At 39.8% G+C, this 27,360-nt stretch overlaps 1 long non-coding RNA gene across 5 annotated transcripts in view; it reads left to right on the plus strand.

Annotated features, from left to right (window-relative positions):
- Nucleotides 1-25,395, plus strand: part of LOC106599483 (uncharacterized) — a 96,209-nt gene extending 70,814 nt beyond the window's left edge. The window contains exons 1-13 of one of the 5 annotated variants that reach the window (XR_006760189.1): nucleotides 3,454-3,586; nucleotides 3,953-4,014; nucleotides 4,552-4,712; nucleotides 4,907-5,035; nucleotides 5,183-5,294; nucleotides 5,377-5,443; nucleotides 5,540-5,586; nucleotides 15,395-15,576; nucleotides 15,717-15,830; nucleotides 21,016-21,302; nucleotides 21,722-21,820; nucleotides 24,697-24,775; nucleotides 25,133-25,395. This is a non-coding gene — a long non-coding RNA (uncharacterized lncRNA). The other 4 variants (XR_006760191.1, XR_006760192.1, XR_006760193.1 and 1 more) reach the window with 4 other exon arrangements.
- The last annotated feature ends 1,965 nt before the right edge of the window (nucleotides 25,396-27,360 follow it).

A 27,360-nucleotide genomic window follows, 5' to 3' on the forward strand; every position in this document is an offset into this window, starting at 1 on the left:
CCATTTAAAATGATTGAAGATGACAAGTTAAAATTGAAAATACATAAAAACAAATTATATACACCAAATTATAATATGAAAACAAATAGTTTCATTAATACTACATTGAACAGAAAATATCAACTCAACATGCAACAATTTAAAAGATTTTACTGAGTTAGTTCTTATAAGGAAACCAGTCAATGTAAATTCATTCATCAGGCCCTTATCTATGGATTCAACATGACTGCAAATACAGATATGCATCTGTTGGTCAAAGATAACTTTAAAAAAGGTATGGGTGTGGATCAGAAAACTAGTCCGTATCTGGTGTAACCATCATTTGCCACAAACATCTCCTTCACCAAGAGTTGATCAGGCTGTTGATTGTGGCAGGTGGAATGCTGTTTTTTGGGGGGGTTTGTTTTTTTCACCTTTATTTAACCAGGTAGGCCAGTTGAGAACAAGTTCTCATTTACAACTGTAACCTGGCCAAGTTAAAGCAAAGCAGTGTGACAAAAACAACAACACAGTTACACATGGGATAAACAAAAGTACTGTCAATAACAAAATAGAAAAATCTATATACAGTGTGTGCAAATGGAGTAAGGAGGTAAAGCAATAAATGGGCCATAGTAAGTAAACTTTTAGTACAATAGCTGTGTGTTTGTGCGCATAGTGCAGTTTAGTGCAGATGTATTGGAGGAGCTGTTTAATCTCACTCAATCCTACAGAGTTCTCCTGTCCTCTGAGGACTTCCGTGTAGCTGCGTTGGTCCTTGTGGAGTGGACAGGGGCCAGGTCTGGGCCAGGGGGCTTCCTCTCTGGTCTGGTAGAGGTGGTGGTCTGCTGCAGGGTAATAGGCTGGGCCCGGTCCAGTCTGGCTAAGCTGATGGAGGTGATGATACTCTGGTGGTGGGTGGGGACTGTGGGGTGCGCTGGGTCTGGTTGGGGGTCTCTGGGTGATCCTCTGTCCAGTGCGTCATGGGGTGTTTGTCTACCAAGTACCACGTCCTTTAGAGACTTGGTAAATATCCCAACTGTCTGCTTCCTCAGGTGGGAGTGGTCATGCAGGTGCTCTCGGGTGACTGTTGGGTGGTGAGCAATGTGCACGTTCGGGAGTAGGCCACACCCTCTGGTGATGTCAGCGTTGACTTTCTGAATGGTACGGGGATGAAAGTCTTTGCGGGGCAGCAGAGTGGAGATGGTGATGTGGGAGTTGGGGAACCACTCAGAGGCCCTCTCTGCTACTCTGTTGACCAGGCTGCCTACTCTCTCCTTCTCCTCTCGCAGGTTGTTGGTGCAAGTGTGATTAATAATGTGGCCTGGTGTGCCAAAGTCAGGCTGGGACAGGATGTGGAGTGCATCCTGCGTTTTTGGGCACCATATTTTGGACACCTTGTGGTGGGGGAAGAGTTTCTCCTCTTGGATGAATTTCCCATTTGAGTCAAGGAGGATGGCCACCTCAGTGGGTTTTACCAGAGTAGTTGGTTTACGGTCTGGGGCTGGGCTACACAGGGCTTGTGTTTAAGGAGGGTGTGTGGGGGGTGTGTCAGGGGGGGCCAGAGAGCTTCTCTCTGTAGTAGGTGTCCCCATGTGAGCCTCCTTCTTGACTGGGGTGTGTGTAAAGGGTGGTCGGTATGGGATGGTTGTGGGTAAAGGTAAAGGCTGCACTATCTCTCTCCTCATGGTGGCCTTTACCTCCTCAAGCGCTGTGGTAAGGCTCTCTCCTCATGGTGGCCTTTACCTCCTCAAGTGCTGTGGTAAGGCTCTCTCCTCATGGTGGCCTTTACCTCCTCAAGCGCTGTGGTAAGGCTCTCTCCTCATGGTGGCCTTTACCTCCTCAAGCGCTGTGGTAAGGCTCTCTCCTCATGGTGGCCTTTACCTCCTCAAGCGCTGTGGTAAGGCTCTCTCCTCATGGTGGCCTTTACCTCCTCAAGAGCTGTGGTAAGGCTCTCTCCTCATGGTGGCCTTTACCTCCTCAAGCGCTGTGGTAAGGCTCTCTCCTCATGGTGGCCTTCGCCTCCTCAAGTGCTGTGGTAAGGCTCTCTCCTCATGGTGGCCTTTACCTCCTCAAGCGCTGTGGTAAGGCTCTCTCTCAGCTCCTGGACAGAGTTCTTCAGCTGGGTCCTGCACTGGTTGATCTGGTCCTGTAGAAGCTCTGTGTCTAAGCTGGAGGTGGTGTAGCTGGGGGGCTGATCCTTTAGCTCTCTCTCTCCATCTCTCTGTATCTCTGTCTCTCTCTCCTCCCTCTCTGTCTCTCTGTCTCTCTCTCTGTCTCTCTCTCCTCCCTCTCTCTCTCTCTGTCTCTCTGTCTCTCTCTGTCTCTCTCTGTCACTCTCTCACTCTCTCACTCTCTCTCTCCCTCCATCTGTACATGTGATTATGCAGCACATGAGCTATTTGTTTTTAAAGTGGGGTGGGAGTGTGGGGAGGTTTTAATGAAATGAAATGAGAATGTATCAGTAAAGAAAGTCTCCCTCTCTCTCCCTCTCTTTATTTCTCTCTCTCCCTCTCTTTCTCTCTCTCCCTCTTCTCTCTCTCACTCACGCAATGTTTTACTTAAAAACTGCACTGTTGGTTAGGGCCTGTAAGTAAGCGTTTCACTGTAAGGTGTACTACAACTGTTGTATTCGGCGCAGGTGACAAATACGATTTGATTTGATTTGACTTTCACTCTCTCTCTCCTCTTGTCCCTTTACATCAGGGTGGGTTTAATAGTAATTTTGGCTTAAGGGCCACATGGGGATTTTGAAAGAGAGAGACCGTTTTTGGACTGATTTGTTTGTCAAAATCAATTTGCAGGTCCATCATCATTTGTCAAACGATCCATCTGGTTTTAGACATTCAAGTGTAGCCCGAAGTCCTTTTTCAATCCTAAATAATAATTTGTTGAGATGCAAAGATGTTTTTTTTTTGCAACCAAGTTTCTTTGTACATTAACATGCACTATAATATGTAAGTGTGATACAGCGAGAGAGCGAGTGTGTGACCTTACTTAAGGTTAGTGCGTGTCTGAGGGGTTTGCTCTGTGTCTTCTGTCAGAACAGGAGATGTGTTGTTAGAACTAGCAGGATGTTGATGTGATTCTAGTCTGTCAGAACAGGAGATGTGTTGTTAGAACTAGCAGGATGTTGATGTGATTCTAGTCTGTCAGAACAGGAGATGTGTTGTTAGAACTAGCAGGATGTTGATGTGATTCTAGTCTGTCAGAACAGGAGATGTGTTGTTAGAACTAGCAGGATGTTGATGTGATTCTAGTCTGTCAGAACAGGAGATGTGTTGTTAGAACTAGCAGGATGTTGATGTGATTCTAGTCTGACTGATAATGAGAGTGGGCAGGGCTGAGGCTTTTAGGACACAACCACTAGTGTAGAGAGGACGATATGGGCTGGTTGCTGTTCTGCAGTACCATATCATTTCCTCATCTCTTCTCCTCACGTCATCTGAATTCACTCCTCCTCCTCCTCAACAGTGACTAATCCAAGCCAGAAGCAGGTAGAAAAGAGCAGATGCTCTGAGCTATCCTACCAGGACCAAGCTACTACTACTGTCACAGTGTTACTGGCTAGCTCAGGTACTCTCAACATTCTCTGATCTATGTACAGGTAATGTACTATGTTACAGATGGAGCTGCTCTCTTATGTCATGTTAACTTATGTCACTTAAAAGTTGTGTTATGTTTTGTCATGTTATGCAATGTCATTTTAAATTAAGTTATGTTAAATGCATAATGTACGATTCTAGCGCAATGACTGGAAGTCTACAGGTACATTTGCAATGCTACCGTACCTGGAGACTTCCAGTCATTGTACTAATGCTAGATAGCATTTGCTCGTGAAACAACCACTACCTTCCTTCATAATGCACACAGAGACGTTAAAATGGTATTCATGATCCCTTTAACACTATTAAAGGTTATTAAATGTAAAGCTAAGTTGTTATGTAATATAATATCATTGTTTCCTCTGTAGATCGGTTGGTAGGATGTCTCTGCTTCTTTGTTGGGCAGTGATGGCTCTGCACCTCGCAACAGGCAAATATAAAAGTTGAAACTTGAAATGAAACAGTGTGTGTGTAAATAGTTTAATTCAATGATAAAGAACACCCTCTGTGTTCTGTAATTAAAAAACCATGTAACCTTTATTTAACTAGGCAGGTCAGGTAACTCTTTATCCACAATATAGCAGGTGGTGTAAAGCCATAACACATACGTTTTTCCAGTATCAGACTTTGATTGATAATGTCAAAGGCCACACTGAAGTCTAACAAAACAGCTCCCACAATCTTTTTATCATGATTTTCACTCAGCCAATCATCAACCATTTTTGTAAGCGTCGTACATGTTCAATGTCCACCTCTATAAGCATGCTGAAAGTCTGTTGTCAATTTGTTAACTGTAAAATTGCATTGTATCTGGTCAAACACAACTCTAAATGCTATAAAGTATTTGAGGTGCTACTTGATCTAGTTTATTTTGCACTTTTGGGATTATTCCATTAATTGCTTTAATGTACCAGGTAAACTAAGTCAACCACAGCTCTTTAACAGTACATACTGTCGGTGTGTGTAGTTGTTGTTCCAGGGGTGGATGCTGCCTCGGGGGTGGTGAACACTACAGAGGAGGAGGTGGAAGGGGTGGACTCCCAGTCACCATGCCCAGCCGGGTGGCATCAGAATGAGCATCGCTGCTTCTCCTTCTACCCCGTCTGGGCCACCTGGGCCACTGCAGAGGTAACACTTGTAACAGGGAGAGACAATTACTAATTACTACTACTATTTCACAACCATTGATACTTCAAGACTAGCAAGCACACATTTACATCAGGAAATGTCCATTTCTAGCCTGCATTGATCTTTGCTCCCTGAGGTACTGCCTGGGCTTTAGCTCAGCGGGCTAACACAGTGTTTTCTGGGTGTCCCTCTAGTCGTACTGCTCCCAGCACAGAGGGAACCTGGTGTCGGTTCACAGCCCTGGTCAACAGATGTTTGTCCAGGATCTGGTCAGGAGACACACAGACCAGCCGGTCTGGATAGGAGGCTACGACGCAGCTCAGGTAAACTGGGTCAATAATTCATCAGTCAGTCAGTCTGTCAATCAATCTGTCAAATGTCTACAGGTTACACAGGCAAAAGCTCAATGTACTTTCTGTTTAAAAACAAAAAGCAGTGGAATCAATCAATCAATGTTTTTCTGTGATAAGGAGGGGATGTGGCTGTGGAGTGACGGCTCAGCTGTTGACCGTTTTTACTGGGAGGAGGATGAGCCCAGTAACTCTGGACAGGGGGAGAACTGTATGGAGCTACACACAGGAGGTACACACACACACACACACACACACACACTCTGAGCACATTGAAATAACTGAAGTGTGATTTGTTGTTGCCTTGACAACAGGTGGGCAGGGCTGGAATGATGTGTCCTGTGGAGAGCTGAGGTTCTATGTGTGTTCTATGGAGACAAGGTAGCAGGACAACACTGTCTTGTATCTGGACATGTTCTTACAGAGACCATATTAACACTAAATTACATTCATGTATTTTTTTTCATTTTCTTTTAGATCTGGTTTAGCAGGAATGCAAAGTCAGAAGAAAGCACACGAGAGAGGTAGGCTTTCCTTGGCCCATTGCCTAGGCTAGACAATATGTTTATTGTGTTACAGGTACAGTTCCTTGTTGAATGGCACTCTGACATTTAGAAGATGATTAATGACACTTGTGAACGCATTGCCCTTTAACACTTTAAAACGTGTTGACCAGTCTGGAATTGTTTTTAAACTATTAAGCTTTTTGTCCTCCTAGAAAATCTCTTCCTCTTTAATAGGATATCTTCAACATTCTAAAGTTCCCTTTATTTAACCTCTTACATCAAGACGTTCCGCTAGCGGAACACCTGCTCCAATATCCAATGATAGGCGTGGCGCGAATTACAAATTCCTCAAAAATACAAAAACAGATTTACTATTACAAAAGTTTGATTACCTTTGTTGTCTTCGTCAGAATGCACTCCCAGGACTGCTACTTCAATAACAAATGTTGGTTTGGTCCAAAATAATCCATCGTTATATCCAAATAGCGGCGTTTTGTTCGTGCGTTCCAGACACTATCCGAAATGGTAAATCAGGTTTACGAGCATGGCGCAATTCGTGACAAAAAAATTCTAAATATTCCATTACCGTACTTTCGAAGCATGTCAACCGCTGTTTAAAATCCATTTTTATGCCATTTTTCTCGTAAAAAAAGCGATAATATTCCGACCGGGAATCTCCTTTTAGCTAAACAGAGGAAAGAAACAAAGCTTTCGGTCGACGCGGGCACGAGCCTGTGTCTCACAGTACTGTAACCAGCCACTACCCAAACGCGCTACTTTTTTTCAGCCAGAGCCTGCAAAGCCACGATTCAGCTTTTTGCCGCCTTCTGAGAGCCCATGTGAGCCGTAGGAAGTGTCACGTAACAGCAGAGATCCTTTGTAATGTATAGAGATGGCAAAGAAGGCCAAGAAATGGTCAGACAGGGTACTTCCTGTACAGAATCTTCTCAGGTTTTGACCTGCCATTTGAGTTCTTTTATACTCACAGACACCATTCAAACAGTTCTAGAAACTTTGGAGTGTTTCCTATCCAAAGCCAATAATTATATGCATATTCTAGTTACTGGGCAGGAGTAGTAACCAGATTAAATCGGGTACGTTTTTATCCAGCCGTGTCAATACTGCCCCCTAGCCCTAACAGGTTTAAAATAACTTTACTGGGTAATCACACTTTGCGATAAAAGGGGATGCGATACTCAGAAAAATAGGCTACCGTTACAGGTCAGCGCCATCTTGGAACAATCACATATCAAATCTAGTCTTGTATACTATTGTCAATAATCCCTTACCTTTGATTATCTTCATCAGAAAGCACTTCTAGGAATCCCAGGTCCACAACAAATGTATTTTCGTTCGAAAAAGTTAATCCTTTATGTTCCAATAGCTTATTCTTGTTAACGCGTTCTGAAGGCTGCACCAAAAGTTCCGTCGTGCGCGGGACTCCACCTTCGAAAAAATGCATTTTTTTTTATTTAGGTTCGTTCAAACATGTCAAACGTTGTATAACATAAATCTTTAGGCCCTTTTTCAACCAGAGCTCCAATAAGATTCAAGGGGGACGATTGCATTGTGTTTCAAAACTTTTCGAAAGGGGAGGGTAGCCAGGGGCGCCGGCGTCATAATGGTGATGGCCCTCTCCGTGTGACCACGTTCCACTGCGTCTCATTCATTCAGTTTTCACAGTAGAAGGCTCAAATCACTTTGTAAAGACTGGGGACATCTAGTGGAAGCAATAGGAAGTGCTCAATGAACCATTGCTCACTGTGTGATTTACAGGCAAACTGATGAAGTGGAGTCCGCAATTCAGAATTCCCCTTCCTGTTACGATCGGTCTCGGGGTTTTGACTGCCATATGAGTTCTGTTATAATCACAGACACCATTCAAACAGTTTTAGAAACTTTAGAGTGTTTTCTATCCACAAGTATTAATTATATGCATATCCTAGCTTCTGAGTTTGAGTAGGAGGCCGTTTAAAATGGGCACAAATATTTTTCAAAAATCGCTGTAGCGCCCCCTATCCTAGGCGAACGACAAGAGGTTAAGATTTATCTGTGCTGCTTTGTATGGTTTTAAATGCCTATGTGCTTGTCTGTGTAAATAGTCATATCTCTTCCTAGCGAATTTACCAAACATAAACTTAAAATCAAAACTAAAATACATGCCAATGGAGCCGATAGTCTCTCCATGAATTAATATCCTAAAGCTAAGCGAATCGAACTAAATTCTCTTACTATCTTCTCCTCCTGGCCTCCCTCTTTTCTTACTGCTACTCCCAACCCTCAAGGTTTCAGCAGTGAGGATGAGGACTTCTCCGTCTGCCCTTCCTTCTATCTGTCTGTCGCTCTTTCTCATAACAGTCAGTATAACATATGGGTTGTTTCCAAATATTGACTAAATGTCTCACTGTCTCCCTGGTTGCACTCCTGGATTTAAAAAAAAATCTACATGTAGTTTTATCAAGATTATTGCATAATTAAGTACGTTTATCTGTTACTCTCAATGATCCTGGATCACAGATGTCATATAACCCTGTCCTGTTAGCTTAGAATATGTCCTAAATACTTGACATAAGTCTACCATTACTAAACTTTTCTTGCTAAGATTATAGCCTTATTCCACAACAAAATATAATAATACTATTATATAAATACCACCGCCTTGTTGTGTTAAATCTCTTCCACTGAATTCAACAACAGCTGACTACCTAAGGGAATATAAACTTGGCTAGATAATGTACAGGAATACTACTACTGGTCAAAAGATATTCAAATAACATAATCCGATCAAAATGACTAATCTGAACAATTCCACAAAGAAAAATCATTGTACCCTTATCGTCATTCTGCCTTATCATTGGTTCAAATTACCAATATGTCTAAGAACTTTAATCTCCATCATCTTTTTCAGTTATACAAATTTCCTTTAAAATTAGTATTACAAATGACCTTAAATTCACCATCCAAATGGCTTTTCAATGGGGCTGATCAGACTACAAAGGGAAGCCATTATAGAGGTCAAGAGTCATACCACCCCTTCACAGAACTGTTTCTTACTTTATTAGACAAATTAAAGAAAAACCTTCAAAATATGTAAAATATGTAGAAAATGTTATCTCAGGTTCCCAGAACATTTCCCTTATCCAAAGACTTCACGTGTTTAATTAAAACTCATTAAACAAAACTTCAACGATTCCATGTGTGTGTAACTTCTAAGATTCCATATGTGTGTATACCCCTAAATCCTGTCCCTAGGAATTTCAAACGCTCCTTTTTCCAGAAAATACAACCACTTGGTCAGCATTTCATCATACTACACCGATTCAGAAACCCAAACTTTGACTACAAACAAAACCTAATGATACTTATAATTCCATTGTACTCCCCCCAATCATTAGTTTTAATCTACATCAATGTATGTGTATGCTTAATTGAACATGCGCCCTTAGACATAATTATCCTGGTATCATTACTAGACCAATGTCCAACAAATATGTGATAGCTTTTTCGCCTTTGGATTGTTCCTGTTACCCCACTAAATGAAACTAAATTCGGTCGCAAATGTAGTACATTTCTCAGCGTAAGGAATCAGCAATATTTAATCCCAGGTATTTAATAAAAATGTTGTTTGAGACGTGTTCTCCCATGTCTCCTTTAACATACTTCAGTTGACTTCCATCCGTCCTGGAGGAAAGAATCCTACTCAAACACATTAGACAATAAAATGTTTAAGTGAAATCAACACCAAAAATAAACAATAAACAATAAGCAAACCCACAACCCTTTTCCAGCAATCAAATCACTTCAACCTGTTGCATAAATTTAGTAAAAACAATGAATGATCTGCCTTCTGTCTGTTCAGGGTCTGAAGTTCCAATGTATGCAGATGATACATTGATCAATGCATGCAATTTTAACAAATAACCTACACAAGAACCCACTACTGTAATGGTTCAGATGACAAAGTTGCTCAGAGACTCATGTTTGCATCTCAATAAAAAAAATACAAATAAAAAAAAACCACAAAACACAGTCTGCATGTTTCTCACAAAGAAAACAACTGATGCCTCTGAGACAGAAGTCTATGTATCAGGGGGAAAGTTCCACGTGATATCTGATTTTAAGTTCCACGGCCTCATACTTGATTCTAACCTCTCTTTTAAAAAGCAAATGAAAAAGGTAATTCAAATAACCAAATGCAACCTAGCTAATTTCCAAAACATATGAAATTGTTTTACTACAGAGGTACCAAAACTATACTTCAAGTGCTCAGAGCGAGTGACGTCACCGATTGAAACGCTATTAGCGCGCACCAGCGCGGTTACACTCACCCCCTTACAAAGAGCGCGTCCTCGCGTTAGCGTGCGACTCTACATCCTACAGGAATGCGCACGCCGGCAAGGCACACGCACAACTGTGATTAATTTGCACTGTTCCTGCGAAATAAAATTAACTCAACCTGCAATTCACTTTACTGACCTGACATTGTTTCACGTAATGGAAAAAGATTTTAAGGTTAGAATACATTCACTTCTTGTTCAATCCACTGGTATTACTTAACAATCAAACCAAGAATCAATAACCAGAAACTATCACAGAGTTTTTACGATTTGCAAGCGTCCCACCCAGGGAGGTTAATGTAGCTAACTTCCCACTGTTGAATTAACTGCTATAGAACTAGTTTAATGTAGCTAACTTCCCACTGTTGAATTAACTGCTAAAGAACTAGTTTAATGTAGCTAACTTCCTACTGTTGAATTAACTGCTATAGAACTAGTTTAATGTAGCTAACATCCCACTGTTGAATTAACTGCTATAGAACTAGTTTAATGTAGCTAACATCCCACTGTTGAATTAACTGCTATATAACTAGTTTAATGTAGCTAACTTCCCACTGTTGAATTAACTGCTAAGAACTAGTTTAATGTAGCTAACTTCCCACTGTTGAATTAACTGCTATAGAACTAGTTTAATGTAGCTAACTTCCCACTGTTGAATTAACTGCTATAGAACTAGTTTAATGTAGCTAACTTCCCACTGTTGAATTAACTGCTATAGAACTAGTTTAATGTAGCTAACTTCCCACTGTTGAATTAACTGCTATAGAACTAGTTTAATGTAGCTAACTTCCCACCGTTGAATTAACTGCTATAGAACTAGTTTAATGTAGCTAACTTCCCACTGTTGAATTAACTGCTATAGAACTAGTTTAATGTAGCTAACTTCCCACTGTTGAATTAACTGCTATAGAACTAGTTTAATGTAGCTAACTTCCTACTGTTGAATTAACTGCTATATAACTAGTTTAATGTAGCTAACTTCCCACTGTTGAATTAACTGCATCAACTAGTTTAATGTAGCTAACTTCCCACTGTTGAATTAACTGCTATAGAACTAGTTTAATGTCGCTAACTTCCCACTGTTGAATTAACTGCTATAGAACTAGTTTAATGTAGCTAACTTCCCACTGTTGAATTAACTGCTATAGAACTTTTAGAATGTTCTAATTAAGACTGATTATGCATTATGCTAATTTTAACATCTCTAACCCACTTACCTGTGGTAGCAGTTCTACAGGAAGAGAGAGACTGCAGATTCTTTCAAACAACAATTTTATAAGATTTGCAAAAATGAAGCAATCAACCATCACCAAGAATTGTTCAGTTGAAAACTTAACAAACGTAGTCGGGTCTCTGCTTTTATAGAAGAATACATCATTCTTGTGTCCGTGGCAGTTAGCAGATAGTGTGTAAAAGGTCATTAGTTGTCTGTGCAGATTGAAGATAGTCCGAGGGCTCAACCGTCTAACTGCATTCAGAACAACAACAAAAAATGAAATAAAATATAATGTTATTGGTCACATACATGTGTTTAGCAGATGTTATTGTGGGTGTAGCGAAATGCGTGTGCTTCTTGTTCCGACAGTACAGCAATATCTAACATTTATCTACCACTACTATCTACCAATATCTAACAAGTAATATCTAACATTTATCTACCACTACTAATATCGACCATTATCTACCAATATCTAACAAGTAATATCTAACATGTATCTACCACTACTAATATATACCAATATCTAACATTTATCTACCAATATCTAACACGTAATATCTAACATTTATCTACCACTACTAATATCTACCAATATCTAACAAGTAATATCTAACATTTATCTACTACTACTAATATCTAACATTTATCTACCACTACTAATATCTAACAAGTAATATCTAACATTTATCTACTAATATCTATCTACTCGTACTACCCACTGAACGCTACTATCAACTATTTCTTCAACAGTCACTCCCTCTACTAAACCAGCCAAATAAAATGTAACACTAACAAACTTCTAAACTACTTCCATTAGATGCACCATATCCCTGTGGATCAGTTGGTAGAGCATGGTGTTTGCAATGGTGTTTGCAACGCCAGGGTTGTGGGTTCGATTCCCATGGGGGGCCAATACAGGAAATAAAGAAATAAAAATGTATGAAATGAAATGTATGCATTCACTACTGTAAGTTGCTCTGGATAAGAGCATCTGCTAAATGATGTAAATGTAATCATATTTCCTCCCTAAATAATATCCTAAAACTTTTCTAATTCCTTATGAGTGGAAGTGTAGTAGTCTGACTATAGTTGTTAGTGATGAAATATGTGACCTAACTGCCCCACACTCCAAAGTAATAAGATTCACATAGTAGTCCATCAAAGTAAACAGACCAGATATTGGTGTATTTGTTATTATTTTTGACTATATTTCATTACTTTGCTTAAATAAAGCGTTTTAACATTTGTTCCACTGCCACAACAATACTTGTTGAGTTAAAGCAACCCCACAGGTTACCTTCATGGAAAATGACTATCTAGTTACTTATTTTCTTACTCACATTGGTGCTATTTTCACAAGTATGTGTGGAATTTTCAGAACTCTTAGTACAAAACTCCAAACTGGTAACAGTTGCAATGCAGCCAGTCTTCTATTCAAAACCTTTTTATAGAGCATCCATTTTTGTTTGGAGACATCTCTCACCACACAACCATTGATCCAAAATATATGTTTACAGTAAAATACAATGAGAACATTGATTTAATCACCAAAACATAATGACATTTTCTCAACTTAGGGAGTAAACATTATTTATAATAATGTCACATGGCGAAAATCAAATCTCTCTGAAATGAAAATGGATGGCCCTCCCTTCAGCAAAATATATTTTCCGCTTGAAAATAAAAAAAACTGAGGCAAGCTATTTCACCCCCTGGAGTTGATTGACGCACCGGTCCATCAATTGAAGTTACATAACAAAAAAAATCACATCAAACACTCTGGCTTTCTTAAAGCATTCTATTCATCAGCAAGCTGACCAGACTGTTGTAGATAGTGGCAGAGCCTGTTATTTAGAATGCAGCAATACAATTTACACACAGTGCTAATGGGACCAATCCCTCTATGGTTCAATGTGATTTTAGGGTCCTTTTTGGAGGATTTTTTGGAACGGCTTGATTATGGATTTGTACTAAACAGAAGGAATAATGCCTGTCTCAAAACACGCCTGGAAGAGTTCAAATAGTATATGGAATAGTCTTTGGGAAATTATGACATAAATGTATTGTTCCGATATCATTACAACATAGGTGTACTGTAATCAGATGATACAAATTAAATGAATGAATGAAAGAAACAAGGTTTAGCAGGCGTTAGTTAGCATCAAGCCTGTCTGGAGCATTTGGCCATAGGTTCTCATCCACATCACAGTAAATGCACCTGGTGAAAAACATTTTGGAATTGCAAATAGAAGCCTGATATAGTTTTTATTATTTTCTACATTGTAGAATAATAGTGAAGACATCAAAACTATGAAGTAACACATATGGAATCATGTAGTAAGCAAAAAAGTATTAAGCAAATCCAAATATATTTTAGATTCTTCTAAGTAGCCACCCTTTGCATTGATGACAGCTTTGCAAACTCTTGGAATTCTCTTAACCAGCTTCACCTGGAATGCTTTTCCAACATTCTTGAAGGAGTTCCCACATGTGCTGGGCACTTGTCTGCTTTTCCTTAAATCTGCGGTCCAACTCATCCCAAATCATCTCAATTGGGTTGAGGTCAGGTAATTGTGGAGGCCAGGTTATCTGATGCAGCACTCTATCACTCTCCTTCTTGGTCAAATAGCCCTTACACAGCCTGGAGGTGTGTTGGGTCATTATTGTCCCACTAAGTTCACACCAGGGATGGAGCATCGCTGCAGAATTATATGGTAGCCATGCTGGTTGAGTTTGCCTTGAATTCAAAATAAATCACTGACAGTGTCACCAGCAAAGCAACCCCACACCATCACACCTCCTCCTTCATGGTGGGAACCACACATGCGGAGATCATCCATTCACCTACTCTGCGTCTCAGATACAAGGCGGTTGGAATCAAAAATTGGGGCTCATCAGAACAAACAACAGATTTCCACCGGTCTAATGTCCATTGCTCGTGTTTCTTGGCCCAAGCAAGTCTCTTCTTATTGGTGTCCTTTAGTAGTGGTTTCTTTGCAGCAATTCGTCCATGGAGGCCTGATTCACTCAGTCTCCTCTGAACAGTTGATGTTGAGATGTGTCTGTTACTTGAGCTCTGTGAAACATTTATTTGGGCTGCAATTTCTGAGGCTGGTAACTCTAATGAACTTATCCTCTGCAGCAGAGGTAACTCTGGGTCTTCCTTTCCTGTGGCGGTCCTCATGAGAGCCAGTTTCATCACAGAGCTTGATGCTTTTTGCGACTGCACTTGAAGAAACTTTCAAAGTTCTTGAAATGTTCCACATTGACTGACCTTCATGTCTTAAAGTAATGACTGACTGTCGTTTTTCTTTGCTTATTTGAGCTGTTCTTTCCATAATATGGACTTGGTCTTTTACCAAATAGGGCTATCTTCTGTATAGCAGCCCTACCTTGTCACAACACAACTGATTGGCTCAAACGCATTAAAAAGGAAAGACATTCCACAAATTAACGTTTAACATGGCACACCTGTTAATTATAATGCATTCCAGGTGACTACCTCATGAAGCTGAATGCCAAGAGTGTGCAAAACTGTCATCAAGACAAAGGGTGGCTACTTTGAAGAATCTCAAATATCAAATATATTTTGATTTGTTTAACACTTTTTTGGTTACTACATGATTCAATATGTGTTATTTCTTAGTTTAGATGTTTTCACTATTATTATACAATGTGTAAAATAGTAAAAATAAAGAAAATCCCTGGAATGAGTAGGTGTGTCTAAACTTTTGACTGGTACTGTAGTTCTGGATTGATATCATTAAATGTATTTCATTGTATTTATGTATCGTGTCTTGTGTGGCTTAATTAGTATGAGCATGGCACTAGCAACACCAGAGTTGTGGGTTTTGATTCCCACTGGGGTCACATACCAAAACTTTGGATAAAGCACCTGCTACATGAATGGCATATATTAGAGTGATAGTAAAATGTATTTTAACAAATGAGAAGAGAATCATATCTTAAGTAAAGTGAGGGTTGCATTGTGAAAAGCAATTTCTTTATATGAACATGTATTGCAATGTGAAACATGTATTTCTAGATGAAACACTACGTTTTGGTGAAAAAAGTGTCTGTATGATTTTGTGTGTTGTAATAGTCAATTGAAAATGTACTCAGAGTTTTGAAACAACTGTCTTTTTGATGATCTGTTTTGGATTTTGTACTAATCGTTGCTAAAATGTACCACATACTTGTGAAAACTGCACCAAAGCAATACAAACAAAAATATATATATTTCTCTCTCTCTCTCCCCTCCCTCCCCCAGAGCTGGTTGAAGAGGTGAGTATTTATGACGTCCTGTGGGAGACCAGTGAGAGAGTAGCAGATGAGACCCTCGACACCGCCTTCCTCAGATGGATGTATTCCAGACGTCTGCCTGCCCACTGCTATGCTGACTTCTGCCACCAGGAGCTGCTATACCTGGACAGAGTCATCACCATGCTGCAGGTGACAAGAAAATAAATTTAATAGAACGAATATCATAAAGTTTTACTTACTATGACTGTGATACGTGGTTGTCATCGCTAGCTATCTTAAGATAAGTTGCTCTGTGTGTGTAAATGTGTGTATGCGTGTGTGCGAGCCAGGTGCTGATCAGAACAGTCCAGGGTCCTCCAGACATCATGCAGTTTCTCCAGAGAACACATCAACGCTACCAGGAGTCTCTGAAGGAGGCCCAGAACCAAACTCCACCACACCTGGTAAGAAGCTGTTATAACAATCACCCTTAATATATAATTTAAGATAATATATCTAATTATACAATTTAAAATAATATATCTAATTATACATTTTAAGATAATATATCTAAATATACAATTTAAGAAAATATATCTTAATATACAATTTAAGATAATATATATTAAAAAAATAATTTAAGAGGACTTAAAAGCAACTGGAACGTAGATGATTTATCAATTTAATAAACCTACCATAAATGTTTTCAATGACCCTTATTTAACCTTTTTTGTTTTGGTTAAATTCAAGTTTAATTTTGGTTACCCAAGTTTTGGTGTATGTAGACACACCGCCAAAAGGTAAATCAATAATATCTTCTATCTTTTCCCTTTTTGACTCCCTTTAGATCATTCAGTTCAGTTCATAGTCTTTTAGCGTTACAATTATATTTCCCTAAATTGGAATTTAGTTTGTTTATAGCTAGGTTTCCAGCCAATTGGTGACAGATTTTCATGGGAATATTATAAAATCTTCATATAATCAATATGCCATTTCAGAGATTCCTTTAAGAAAATTTGGTGCCGGACAACATGATAGGGAAGATTTTAATTTACCAGATATTTGAGAAACCCATATGCATTCAGATCCAACCTGGTGCTGCCAGAGGGATGTTGGCCAAATGAGCCACATTTACGTTGTAACGGCTGTCTACGGAAGAAGTGGACCAAAATGCGGCGGAGTTAGGGTTCGTCATTTTTAATGTTACGAACACCATACAATTCACAAAACAACAAAACTGACAGCCAACACAGTCCTGTCAGGTGCAACAACAGTGACAAGCACAATTACCCACACCACACAACGGAAACGTAGGCAACTTATGTGTGACTCCCAATCAACCACAACCCTCTACAGCTGTGCTTGATTGGAAGTCACACGGCCAAAATTAAATGAAACAATAAAACACTCACTCCCTTCTGCCACGTCCTGACCCAACTACACCCTCTACTGGTCAGGACGTGACATACGTGCCCTAAAAAACTGCTATAATAAATTACAAAACACTATTACATTTGTTTCCATGTGTAGTATACACAAAACTTTATAGACATTTTCTTTATTGGTCTTTAGGCTACTTCCTAAAACAACAATTGTCCACTATAGGACAATTGCATACTGCAGTTGAAGTTGGAAGTTTACATACGCCACCAAGGTTGGAGTCATTAAAACTCATTTTTCAACCACTCCACAAATTTCTTGTTAACAAACTATAGTTTTGGCAAATTGGTAAGGACATCTACTTTGTACATGACACAATTAATTTTTCCAACAATTGTTTACAGACAGATTATTTCACTTATAATTCACTGTATCACAATTCCAGTGGGTCAGAAGTTTACATACACTAAGTCAGTCCTTCTCATATAGTGGGGCGCGCCCCCCTGGAGGACCTCGAGGCGATGCCAGGGGGGGAACATGCTTTTTTTGCCGCAGGGAGTAGGGTTTTTTGCACCGAACAAGAGCACGCAGCACAGAGCAGGAGATATGAAGTGCAGATAACAAACCCTTAAGAGACACCATGGAAAAATATTTAACAGGGATGAAAAGAAAGGCGGAGAGAGACGGAGATAATGAGACAAACGTAAGTCTCCCGAAAGCTAAGACGAGGAAATATGACGAAGCGTATGTAGCGCTTGGCTTCACTGTGACTACGGTGGGAGACGAGGAAAGACCGGTATGTTTACTGTGTCTAAAAATGTTGGTAGCGGACAGCATGAAGCCAAATAAATTAAGGCGTCACTTAAAGACATTTCACCCCAATCACACTGATAAGCCGCTTGAGTTTTTTTCAGCGAAAACGTGCCGAATATTGCCAACAATCGTCCTGCTTTGTGAATGCTACTTCAGTAAACCAGCGAGCACTGTTAGCATCATATAAGGTGGCGTACCAAATTGCTCAGTGCAAAAAACCCCACTCCATAGCAGAGGAGCTGATACTGCCTGCAGCATTAGACATGGTCTCTGTCATGCTGGATGACGCAAGTGCTGCAAAAATAAAAACTATCCCTCTGTCCAATGACACTGTCGCCAGACGTATAAATAACATTGCTAACGATCTTAAAGAACAGCTGGTAGATAAACTCAAAGACAAACGTTTTACCTTACAGTGAAGCAACTGACAGCAACAAAGACTGTTTGTTTATTGCTTATGTACGTTTTGACATGACAAACTCCCGGTGTGAGGATCTACTTTTTTGTAAATATGTCAGAGACAGAGCCACAGCTGAAGAGCTATTCAAAATGCTGGACTGCTATTTGTGAGGAGATGGGAGCTGAACATCAAGCTGTGCTGTTTCACAGTGAAGCAAGGTGGCTGTCACGAGGAAAAGTCTTGTCCCGAGTTTTTGAGCTCAGAGAGCAGATAAGAATGTTTTCGGAGCAGGAACACAAGTATGACCTCGCAGAAAAATGTAGTGATGAGAACTTCCTGCCAAACTGGCCTACCTGAGTGACATATTTGGAAAGCTAAATGAACTAAATCTACTGCTTCAAGGGAAAGATAAACACCTCCCTCAGGTCACAGACAAGATCAGCTCTTTCACTCGAAAGCTTGCAATGTGGGGCAGGCGACTTGATGAAGGAAATACTGATTCATTCGAGAACCTGCATGAATTTGTTGACACTACTGACTATGATGCCACCTCAGTGATTCCAGAAATTAAGGAGCATATTTCATCACTGATGGGATTCTTTAATCTAACCACACTGTCCGATTTCAAAAGGCTTTACAACGAAAGCAAAACATTAGATTATGTCAGGAGAGTACCCTGCCAAAAATAATCACACAGCCATTTTCAAAGCATGCATATATGTCACAAAAACCAAAACCACAGCTAAATGCAGCACTAACCTTTGATGATCTTCATCAGATGACACTCCTAGGACATTATATTATACAATACATGCATGTTTTGTTCAATCAAGTTCATATTTATATCAAAAAACAGCTTTTTACTTTAGCATGTGATGTTCAGAACTAGCATACCCACCGCAAACTTCCGGTGAATTTACTAAATTACTCACGATTAATGTTCACAAAATACATAACAATTATTTTAAGAATTATAGATACAGAACTCCTTTATGCAATCGCGGTGTCAGATTTTAAAATTGCTTTTAGGCGAAAGCACATTTTGCAATATTCTGAGTAGATAGCCTGGCCATCACGGCTAGCTAATTTGACACCCACCAAGTTTGGCCCTCAACAAACTCAGATTTACTATTAGAAAAAGTGGATTACCTTTGCTGTTCTTCGTCAGAATGCACTCCCAGGACTTCTACTTCAACAACAAATGTTGTTTTGGTTCGAAATATTCCATATTTATATTGAAATAGCTCCGTTTTGTTCGTGCGTTGAGGTCAGTATCCAAAGGGTGACGCGGGCATATTTCGTGCCCAAAAATTCAAAATATTCCATTACCGTACTTTCGAAGCATGTCAAACGCTGTTTAAAATCAATTTTTATGCGATTTTTCTCATGAAATAGCGATAATTTTCCAACCGGGCGACGTTGTATTCGTTCAAAGAGAGAAAGAAAAAATGTAGTCCTCTCGTGCACGCGTGCTCTAGTGTCAGTGTTCCCAGCCTGACCACTCACAAACACTGCTGTTTTTCGCCCAGAGACTGCAGAGCTCTCATTCCACTTTCTGGCGCCTTCTTAGAGCCAATTGAAGCCTTAGAAAATGTCACGTTACAGCAGAGATGCTGTATTTTTGATAGAGATGCCCAATAAAGGTCAACAAATTGTCAGACAGGGCACTTCCTGCATGGTATCTTCTCAGGTTTTGGCCTGCCATATGAGTTCTGTTATACTCACAGACACCATTCAAACAGTTTTAGAAAATGTAGAGTGTTTTCTATCCAAATCTACTAATTATATGCATATTCCCATTTCTGGGTAAGAGTAGTAACCAGTTTAAATCGGGTACGTTTTTTATCCGGCCGTGAAAATACTGCCCCCTAGCCCCAACAGGTTAACACTTTTTTGGTTACTACATGATTCCATATGTGTTATTTCATAGTTTTGATGTCTTCTCTATTATTCTACAATGTAGAAAATAGTACAAATAAAGAAAAACCCTTGAACGAGTAGATGTGTCAACTTTTTACTGGTACTGTATGTATAGACATATATTATTTAGATATACATACATACATACATACATACATACATACATACATACATACATACATACATACATACATACATACATACATACATACATACATACATACATACATACAGTTGAAGTCGGAGGTTTACATACACCTTAGCTAAATACATTTAAACTCAGTTTTTCACAATTCCTGACATTTAATCCTAATGAAAATTCCCTGTCTTAGGTCAGTTAGGATCACCACTTTATTTTAAGAATGTCAAATGTCACAATAATAGTAAAGAGAATGATTTATTTCAGCTTTTATTTCTCCTCTGAACAGTTGATGTTCTGATGTGTCTGTTATTTGAACTCTGAAGAATTTATTTGGGCTGCAATCTGAGGCTGGTAACTCTAATAAAGTTATCCTCTGCAGCAGAGATATATCTGGGTCTGTAGATAGCTCCACACTGATCTGGTACTGGTACTCCCTGTATATAGATCCATTCTTGTTTATTGTATTTTATTCCTCCTTTTACTTTCATTTCTGTTATTATGTTTTAACTGTGGATCATTGGGAATGCTCTTAAGCATTTCACGGTAAAGTCAACACCAGTTGATTTCAGAGCCTGTAACAAATAAAATGTAAATTAGATTTTGCTTCTCCTTTTACTCCTCCTCCATATCCTCCTCCTCATTCTTCTCCTCTACTTCCATCTCCTCCTCCTCTTCCTCATCCTCTACCTCCATCTCCTCTTCCTCCTCCTCCTCCTCTTCCTCCTCCTCTACTTCCATCTCCTCCTCCTCTTCCTCCATCTCCTCCCCTCATTCTTCTCCTCTACCTCCATCTCCTCCTCCTCGTCCTGCTCCATATCCTCTTCCTCCTCATTCTTCTCCTCTACCTCCATCTCCTCCTCCTCCTCCTCCTCCACCTGCCTACAGAACCGGTCCTCCATCCAGCCCTCTGCAGCCGTGTTTCAGTACCTTCACACCTTCCATAACCACATAGTAAACTCCCTGTCTCTCTTCCTCCTCCTCCTCCTGCCTACAGAACCTGTCCTCCATCCAGCCCTCTGCAGCCGTGCGTCAGTACCTCCAGAGCTTCCATGACATTGTGAATGAGGAGCCCATCTACTGGCTGGTGTCTCTGCTGCCCAGAGCCCTGCTAAGACCTTTCCTGGCAAAGAACCTGCCCCTGGGAGAGAGGACCAGACCAGGCCCCAGGCCCTGCCTCTACCCCGGGCTAAACCTCTTCCCATGCCCCTGCTACCAGTTGGGGGAAGAAGACATGAAGTCAGACCAGAGGAACCAGAAGGACGAGTCAGGGACATATTACAGGTATATTGAGGATATTATAATGTATTACAACTGATACAATATAATGTATGCTGATTGATATTGATGATATGAGGTATGCTGATTGATATTGATGATATGAGGTATGCTGATTGATATTGATGATATGAGGTATGCTGATTGATATTGATGATATGAGGTATGCTGATTGATATTGATGATATCAGGTATGCTGATTGATATTGATGATATGAGGTATGCTGATTGATATTGATGATATGAGGTATGCTGATTGATATTGATGATATGAGGTATGCTTATTGATATTTATGATATGAGGTATCTTGAGGTTTATAGCCTATGGAAGTTTATAGTGTCTCAAGTCCACGTTGTTGTGTTTAATCTTGTCAAGTGTGGTGATATTGTGGAGTGACTCTTTTCTAACCTGTTTCTCTCTCCAGGCCTCTACTGGAGAAGTACCAGGATGTGATAGATGTCTATAAGGCTGTCAACATCTTCAGAGTCCAGATGATCAACGAGAAGGCTCTATTCACCTCAAGGTGCAGTTAGCCTATCCAAGTCTACAGTTAGCATGATCCTGCTAACTAGGTTTACAGTTAGCCAGATCCTGCTATCTAATTCTACAGTTAGCCTGGTCCTGCTATCTAATTCTACAGTTAGCCTGGTCCTGCTACCTAATTCTACAGTTTGCCTGGTCCTGCTATCTAATTCTACAGTTAGCCTGGTCCTGCTATCTATTTCTACAGTTAGCCTGGTCCTGCTAACTAAGTTTACAGTTAGCCTGGTCCTGCTGACTAAGTTTACAGTTATCCATGTCCTGTTTTCTAAGTCTACAGTTAGCTTGGTCCAGCTAAACAAGTCTTGCCAGGTCTCCCTCTCAAAACAGGCTCTCAACCCTACGGATCTCTTTAGCCTGGGCACCAATCTATTTTGTGATAACATTCTACTCCTTGTCAACATAATTTGGTATATGACATGGAGTACAAGAAGTGTAATCCCAACTAGCGCATTTGGTTTATTGAAAGTTGTGGGAACATGCATGTTTGGTTTACCATTGGTTCTAGGGAGGAAGTCATAACTTTACTGACTGGTAAAACGGAGCGTTTTTTAAACATTCTGAAAACAGAAGTGAAAACTTAGCCTGTTCTGGGAACATTAAGTTTAAGGTTGCAGGGAGGTTTCTGAGAACGTCTTACTATGCTTCCAGGGAGGTTCAGAGAACGTCTAACTATGGCTCCAGGGACGTTTCTGAAAACATCTAACTATGGCTCCAGGGACGTTTCTGAAAACATCTAACTATGGCTCCAGGGACGTTTCTGAAAACATCTAACTATGGCTCCAGGGACGTTTCTGAAAACATCTAACTATGGCTCCAGGGACGTTCTGAGAACGTCTTACTATGATTCCAGGGAGGTTCTGAGAACGTCTTACTATGGTTCCAGGGACGTTCTGAGAACGTCTAACTATGGCTCCAGGGAGGTTCTGAGAACGTTCCCTGAAAGTTTTCCTGGGAGGTTTTTTTAACGCTCAGAGACAGAATTATAGGTTATTTTTACTTTTTTTTAAACTTCCTTAAAACCTTCACTGAATGTTTCAATAATACTTTTAATAACAGTGTTATCTTTTTTGGCTTAACTTTTTTAAAGTCCAAGCACAAATAGGACAAGGGGCTCAACTTTATGAGCTAGCTGGGATGTTAGCACAAAACAGGTCTGGATTTCAGGCTCTCAGTGAAACACTACAGTAGAACACGTGTATCACATTAACCAGGTGATCTCTGTATTAACCTCTTATGGCTAGGGGGCAGTATTTTCATGGCTGGATAAAAAACGTACCCGATTTAATCTGGTTACTAATCCTACCCAGTAACTAGAATATGCATATACTTATTATATATGGATAGAAAACACCCTAAAGTTTCTAAAACTGTTTGAATGGTGTCTGTGAGTATAACAGAACTCAAATGGCAGGTCAAAACCTGAGAGATTCCTTTACAGGAAGTGGCCTGTCTGACCATTTCTGGAACTTCTTTGCCATCTCTATCTTTTACTAAGGATCTCTGCTCTAACGTGACACTTCCTACGTCGTCCATAGGCGCTCAGAGCCCGGGAAAAACCTGAATGTCGTCATCCCAGCCCCAGGCTGAAACACATTATCGCCTTTCTCAAGTGGCCTATCAAGGTACTCTGGGCTTAGGCGCGTGACCTGGTCGCCCCCGTCTTTGTGATTTTTTTTCCTCTGTTTGCCGAAAAGGAGATTCCCGGTCGGAATATTATCGCTTTTCTACGAAAAAATTGCATAAAAATTGATTTTAAACAGCGGTTGACATGCTTCGAAGTACGGTAATGTTATATTTAGATTTTTTTGTCACGAATTGCGCCATGCGCACGACCCTTCTTTACCATTTCGGATAGTGTCTGGAACGCACGAACAAAACGCCGCTATTCGGATATAACGATGGATTATTTTGGACCAAACCAACATTTGTTATTGAAGTAGCAGTCCTGGGAGTGCATTCTGACGAAGACAACAAAGGTAATGAAACTTTTGTAATAGTAAATCGGAGTTTGATCAGGGCTAAACTTGGTCGGTGTCTAAATGGCTAGCCGTGATGGCTGGGCTATCTACTGAGAATATTGCAAAATGTGCTTTCACCGAAAAGCTATTTTAAAATCGGACATATCGAGTGCATAGAGGAGTTCTGTATCTATAATTCTTAAAATAATTGTTATTCTTTTTGTGAACGTTTATCGTGAGTAATTTAGTAAATTCACCGGATGTGTGCGGGGGGTATGCTAGTTCTGAACGTCACATGCTAATGTAAAAAGCTGGTTTTTGATATAAATATGAACTTGATTGAACAAAACATGCATGCATTGTATAACATAATGTCCTAGGGTTGTCATCTGATGAAGATCATCAAAGGTTAGTGCTGCATTTAGCTGTGGTTTTGTTTTTTGTGACATTATATGCTACCTTGAAAAATGGGTGTCTGATTATTTCTGGCTTGGTACTCTGCTGACATAATCTAATGTTTTGCTTTCGCTGTAAAGCCTTTTTGAAATCGGACAGTGTGGTTAGATAAAGGAGAGTCTTGTCTTTAAAATGCTGTGAAATAGTCATATGTTTGAAAAATTGAAGTTTTTGTATTTTTGAGGAATTTGTCATTCGCGCCACGCCCATCATTGGATATTGGAGCAGGTGTTCCGCTAGCGGAACGTCTAGATGTAAGAGGTTAATGTTAAATACCTCTGTGATGTTCATCTCTGTATTACTAGCTGGCAGCGTAATATAACTGACGTCATATATAATGTTGTCTCCAGCTGGAGTGTCCTAATACTTTTAATATCAAATAAATTCTATAAATCAATGAATATCTGATGTAATCTAATCCGTCTGTGTAATATTATCCTAGTTGGTTTCCCACTGGTGACGAGGAGGAAGTGGAGGATCAACCCAACCTGTGGTCTGTGGAGTCTGGACCTGACGTTAGCGTGAGTGACGTATTTACTTATGACATGTTTATCTTGTATTGAAATCAGTCGAGGATTGTGTACGACTGATAATGTGACTGTTTTTCTTTTCAACATTTACTTGTATTTTCTAACACACTGACCCTCTCCCAAAACAGTTATTCTTTGCAAAACTCCCAATTTAGACCAGCCCACTGGGCTTAATAATGGACCAGCCCATCTGGCCCCAAACTATCCTATGGCCAGTCAGTATTTGGTTCGTAGTGACTCTATCGAGACAGCTATGTCATGAGAGCCTTTCAGATAAGATGTGTTATCGTTCTTTGGTCTTGTTTGTCCTGTCCCTTAAATCTGTTTGTTTCTGTCTCTCTTCTCTAGGTGAAGTTGTAGCAGTGCAGCTGTAGAATACAGGGAGCTGTGTGTGTTTGGCTGTGTGTGTTGGCTTTCACACTGGGCAGGACTGTTCCTCTTGTCAGACATATTCCAATATGACTCTATGTTTGAAACTTCTCCCAAACAACTACTGTTTAAACTGTATTAATGCAATAACAGAATGAATGAACACATCTAATAATTGTCAACAAAGGAGCTACAATAAAATAAAAAACATTTAGATAATAAAATCAAAGAATGAAACTGTGTGAACTGTAAAACGGTATTTTCTTATGGATATTGCATTATGAATATTACAGTTTGCTGTGCTCTTCCACAATCAGAAGAATTGCTCTGGCTAGCCAATAAACAGATGGTATTTCTTCCAAGAATTGACCAATCAGAAAAAGCTAAGGTTGCCCGACTGGCACTTGGCCAATATTTGAATTCTCCATTGTATAAACTGTTGTATTTTTCCTGTGTTCATGTTTTATATTCATGTTGGATCCACTGATTTCAAACAATTAGACAATAGTTGTCCTTATCACGCCTAATTTCTGTGTCTTTAATTATTTCCTGGATTTACAAGCAAAACAACTTGGCTAACATTATGGTTTCTATGTAAACCTGTTCTTAAATGAATAGATCAAACCCTTTCTCTTTGGGAAGTACCAAACGTAACTCCTGTTAACACTTTCACCCTTCTGGGTATAATGTGTGAAGTTCCAATCCTGACGAGTGGACTGAGAAAAATAGAGGGTTTTATATCAGAATTTATGGTCTGGATGACGATGACAGATTTACATGGCGAGGATAGTTAGAAACCTGATGTTTTCTCCTGTCAGATTTACATGGTGAGGAGCGAGGATAGTTAGAAACCTGATGTTTTCTCCTGTCAGATTTACATGGTGAGGATAGTTAGAAACCTGATGTTTTCTCCTGTCAGATTTACATGGTGAGGAGTGAGGATAGTTAGAAACCTGATGTTTTCTCCTGTCAGATTTACATGGTGAGGAGTGAGGATAGTTAGAAACCTGATGTTTTCTCCTGTCAGATTTACATGGTGAGGAGCGAGGATAGTTAGAAACCAGATGTTTTCTCCTGACAGATTTACATAGTAAGAAAAATTAAGCATAAAATCAATGGTTCTAGAGTGAATACAGCAGCTGATGTCAGGATTCCATTCCAGGTCGGCGTCTGTGAGTGTGTCATTGTTGGTAGAACATGAGCTCCGAATTTGCTCCAATTATTAATTATTGGTAGCGCAACCACTACCTCCAAAAGTGTGTGCGTGTGCACGTGCGAAAGAATGTAAGGTATATGTTTGAGTTTGTGCGTGTGAGTGAGTGGCTATACCAGTGTCTTCTTACCTGCTCCTGTATTACTGATGGGTAGATGGACAGTCATCTCTGTTTCCCTATCTCTCTCCCTCTCTCTCCAAGACTGGTGATAGATAGTTGGATATAATTTTTTTCATAAAAACATAGGTCCTTTTTTCTCAATTTCCGCATGACAGGCGTGCCCTATGTAAACTGCCTGTTACTCAGGCCCAGAAGCCAGTATATGAATATGATTGGTACCATTGGATAGAAAGCACTCTGAAGTTTGTAGACATTTTAAAATAATGTATGAGACTATAACACAATAGATATTGTTGGTGAAAATCCAAAGAAAAACCAACCCAGATTTCTTTTTGTTGAGAGCCAATGCTCATACAATGGAAAGTATAGGGGCATATCCAAATCCAGCTCCCAGATTGCAATTCCTATGGCTTCCACTAGATGTCAACAGTCTTTGTTCAAGGTTTAGGCTTGTTTCTTCCAAAACGAGGAAGAATTTTGAGTTTTAGTACTGGGACACAGACTTGGAAATTCGTGTATGCGCACGCAACGAAGAGGATGGGCACCTGCTAATATCGCTTTCCTATTGAACATACTTCTTTCCAAATGAAATATTATAGTTTATTTACATTTTAGGGTATCTGAGGATTTAATAGAAACATATTTTGACTTGTTTTAAATAAGTCTAGCGGTAGCTTTTTGGATTGATTTCTCTGCATGTTGAAATAGTGGATTACTCAAATCGATGCCGCCAACTAAACTGACTTTTTGGGATATAAAGAAGGATTTTATCAAACAAAACAACACTACATATTATAGCTGGGACCCTTTGGATGACAAATCAGAGGAAGATTTTCAAAATGTAAGTGAATATTTAATTGCTACTTGTGAGTT

The sequence above is a fragment of the Salmo salar genome, chromosome ssa17 (genome assembly GCF_905237065.1).
Source record: "Salmo salar chromosome ssa17, Ssal_v3.1, whole genome shotgun sequence".
Lineage (NCBI taxonomy): Eukaryota > Metazoa > Chordata > Actinopteri > Salmoniformes > Salmonidae > Salmo > Salmo salar.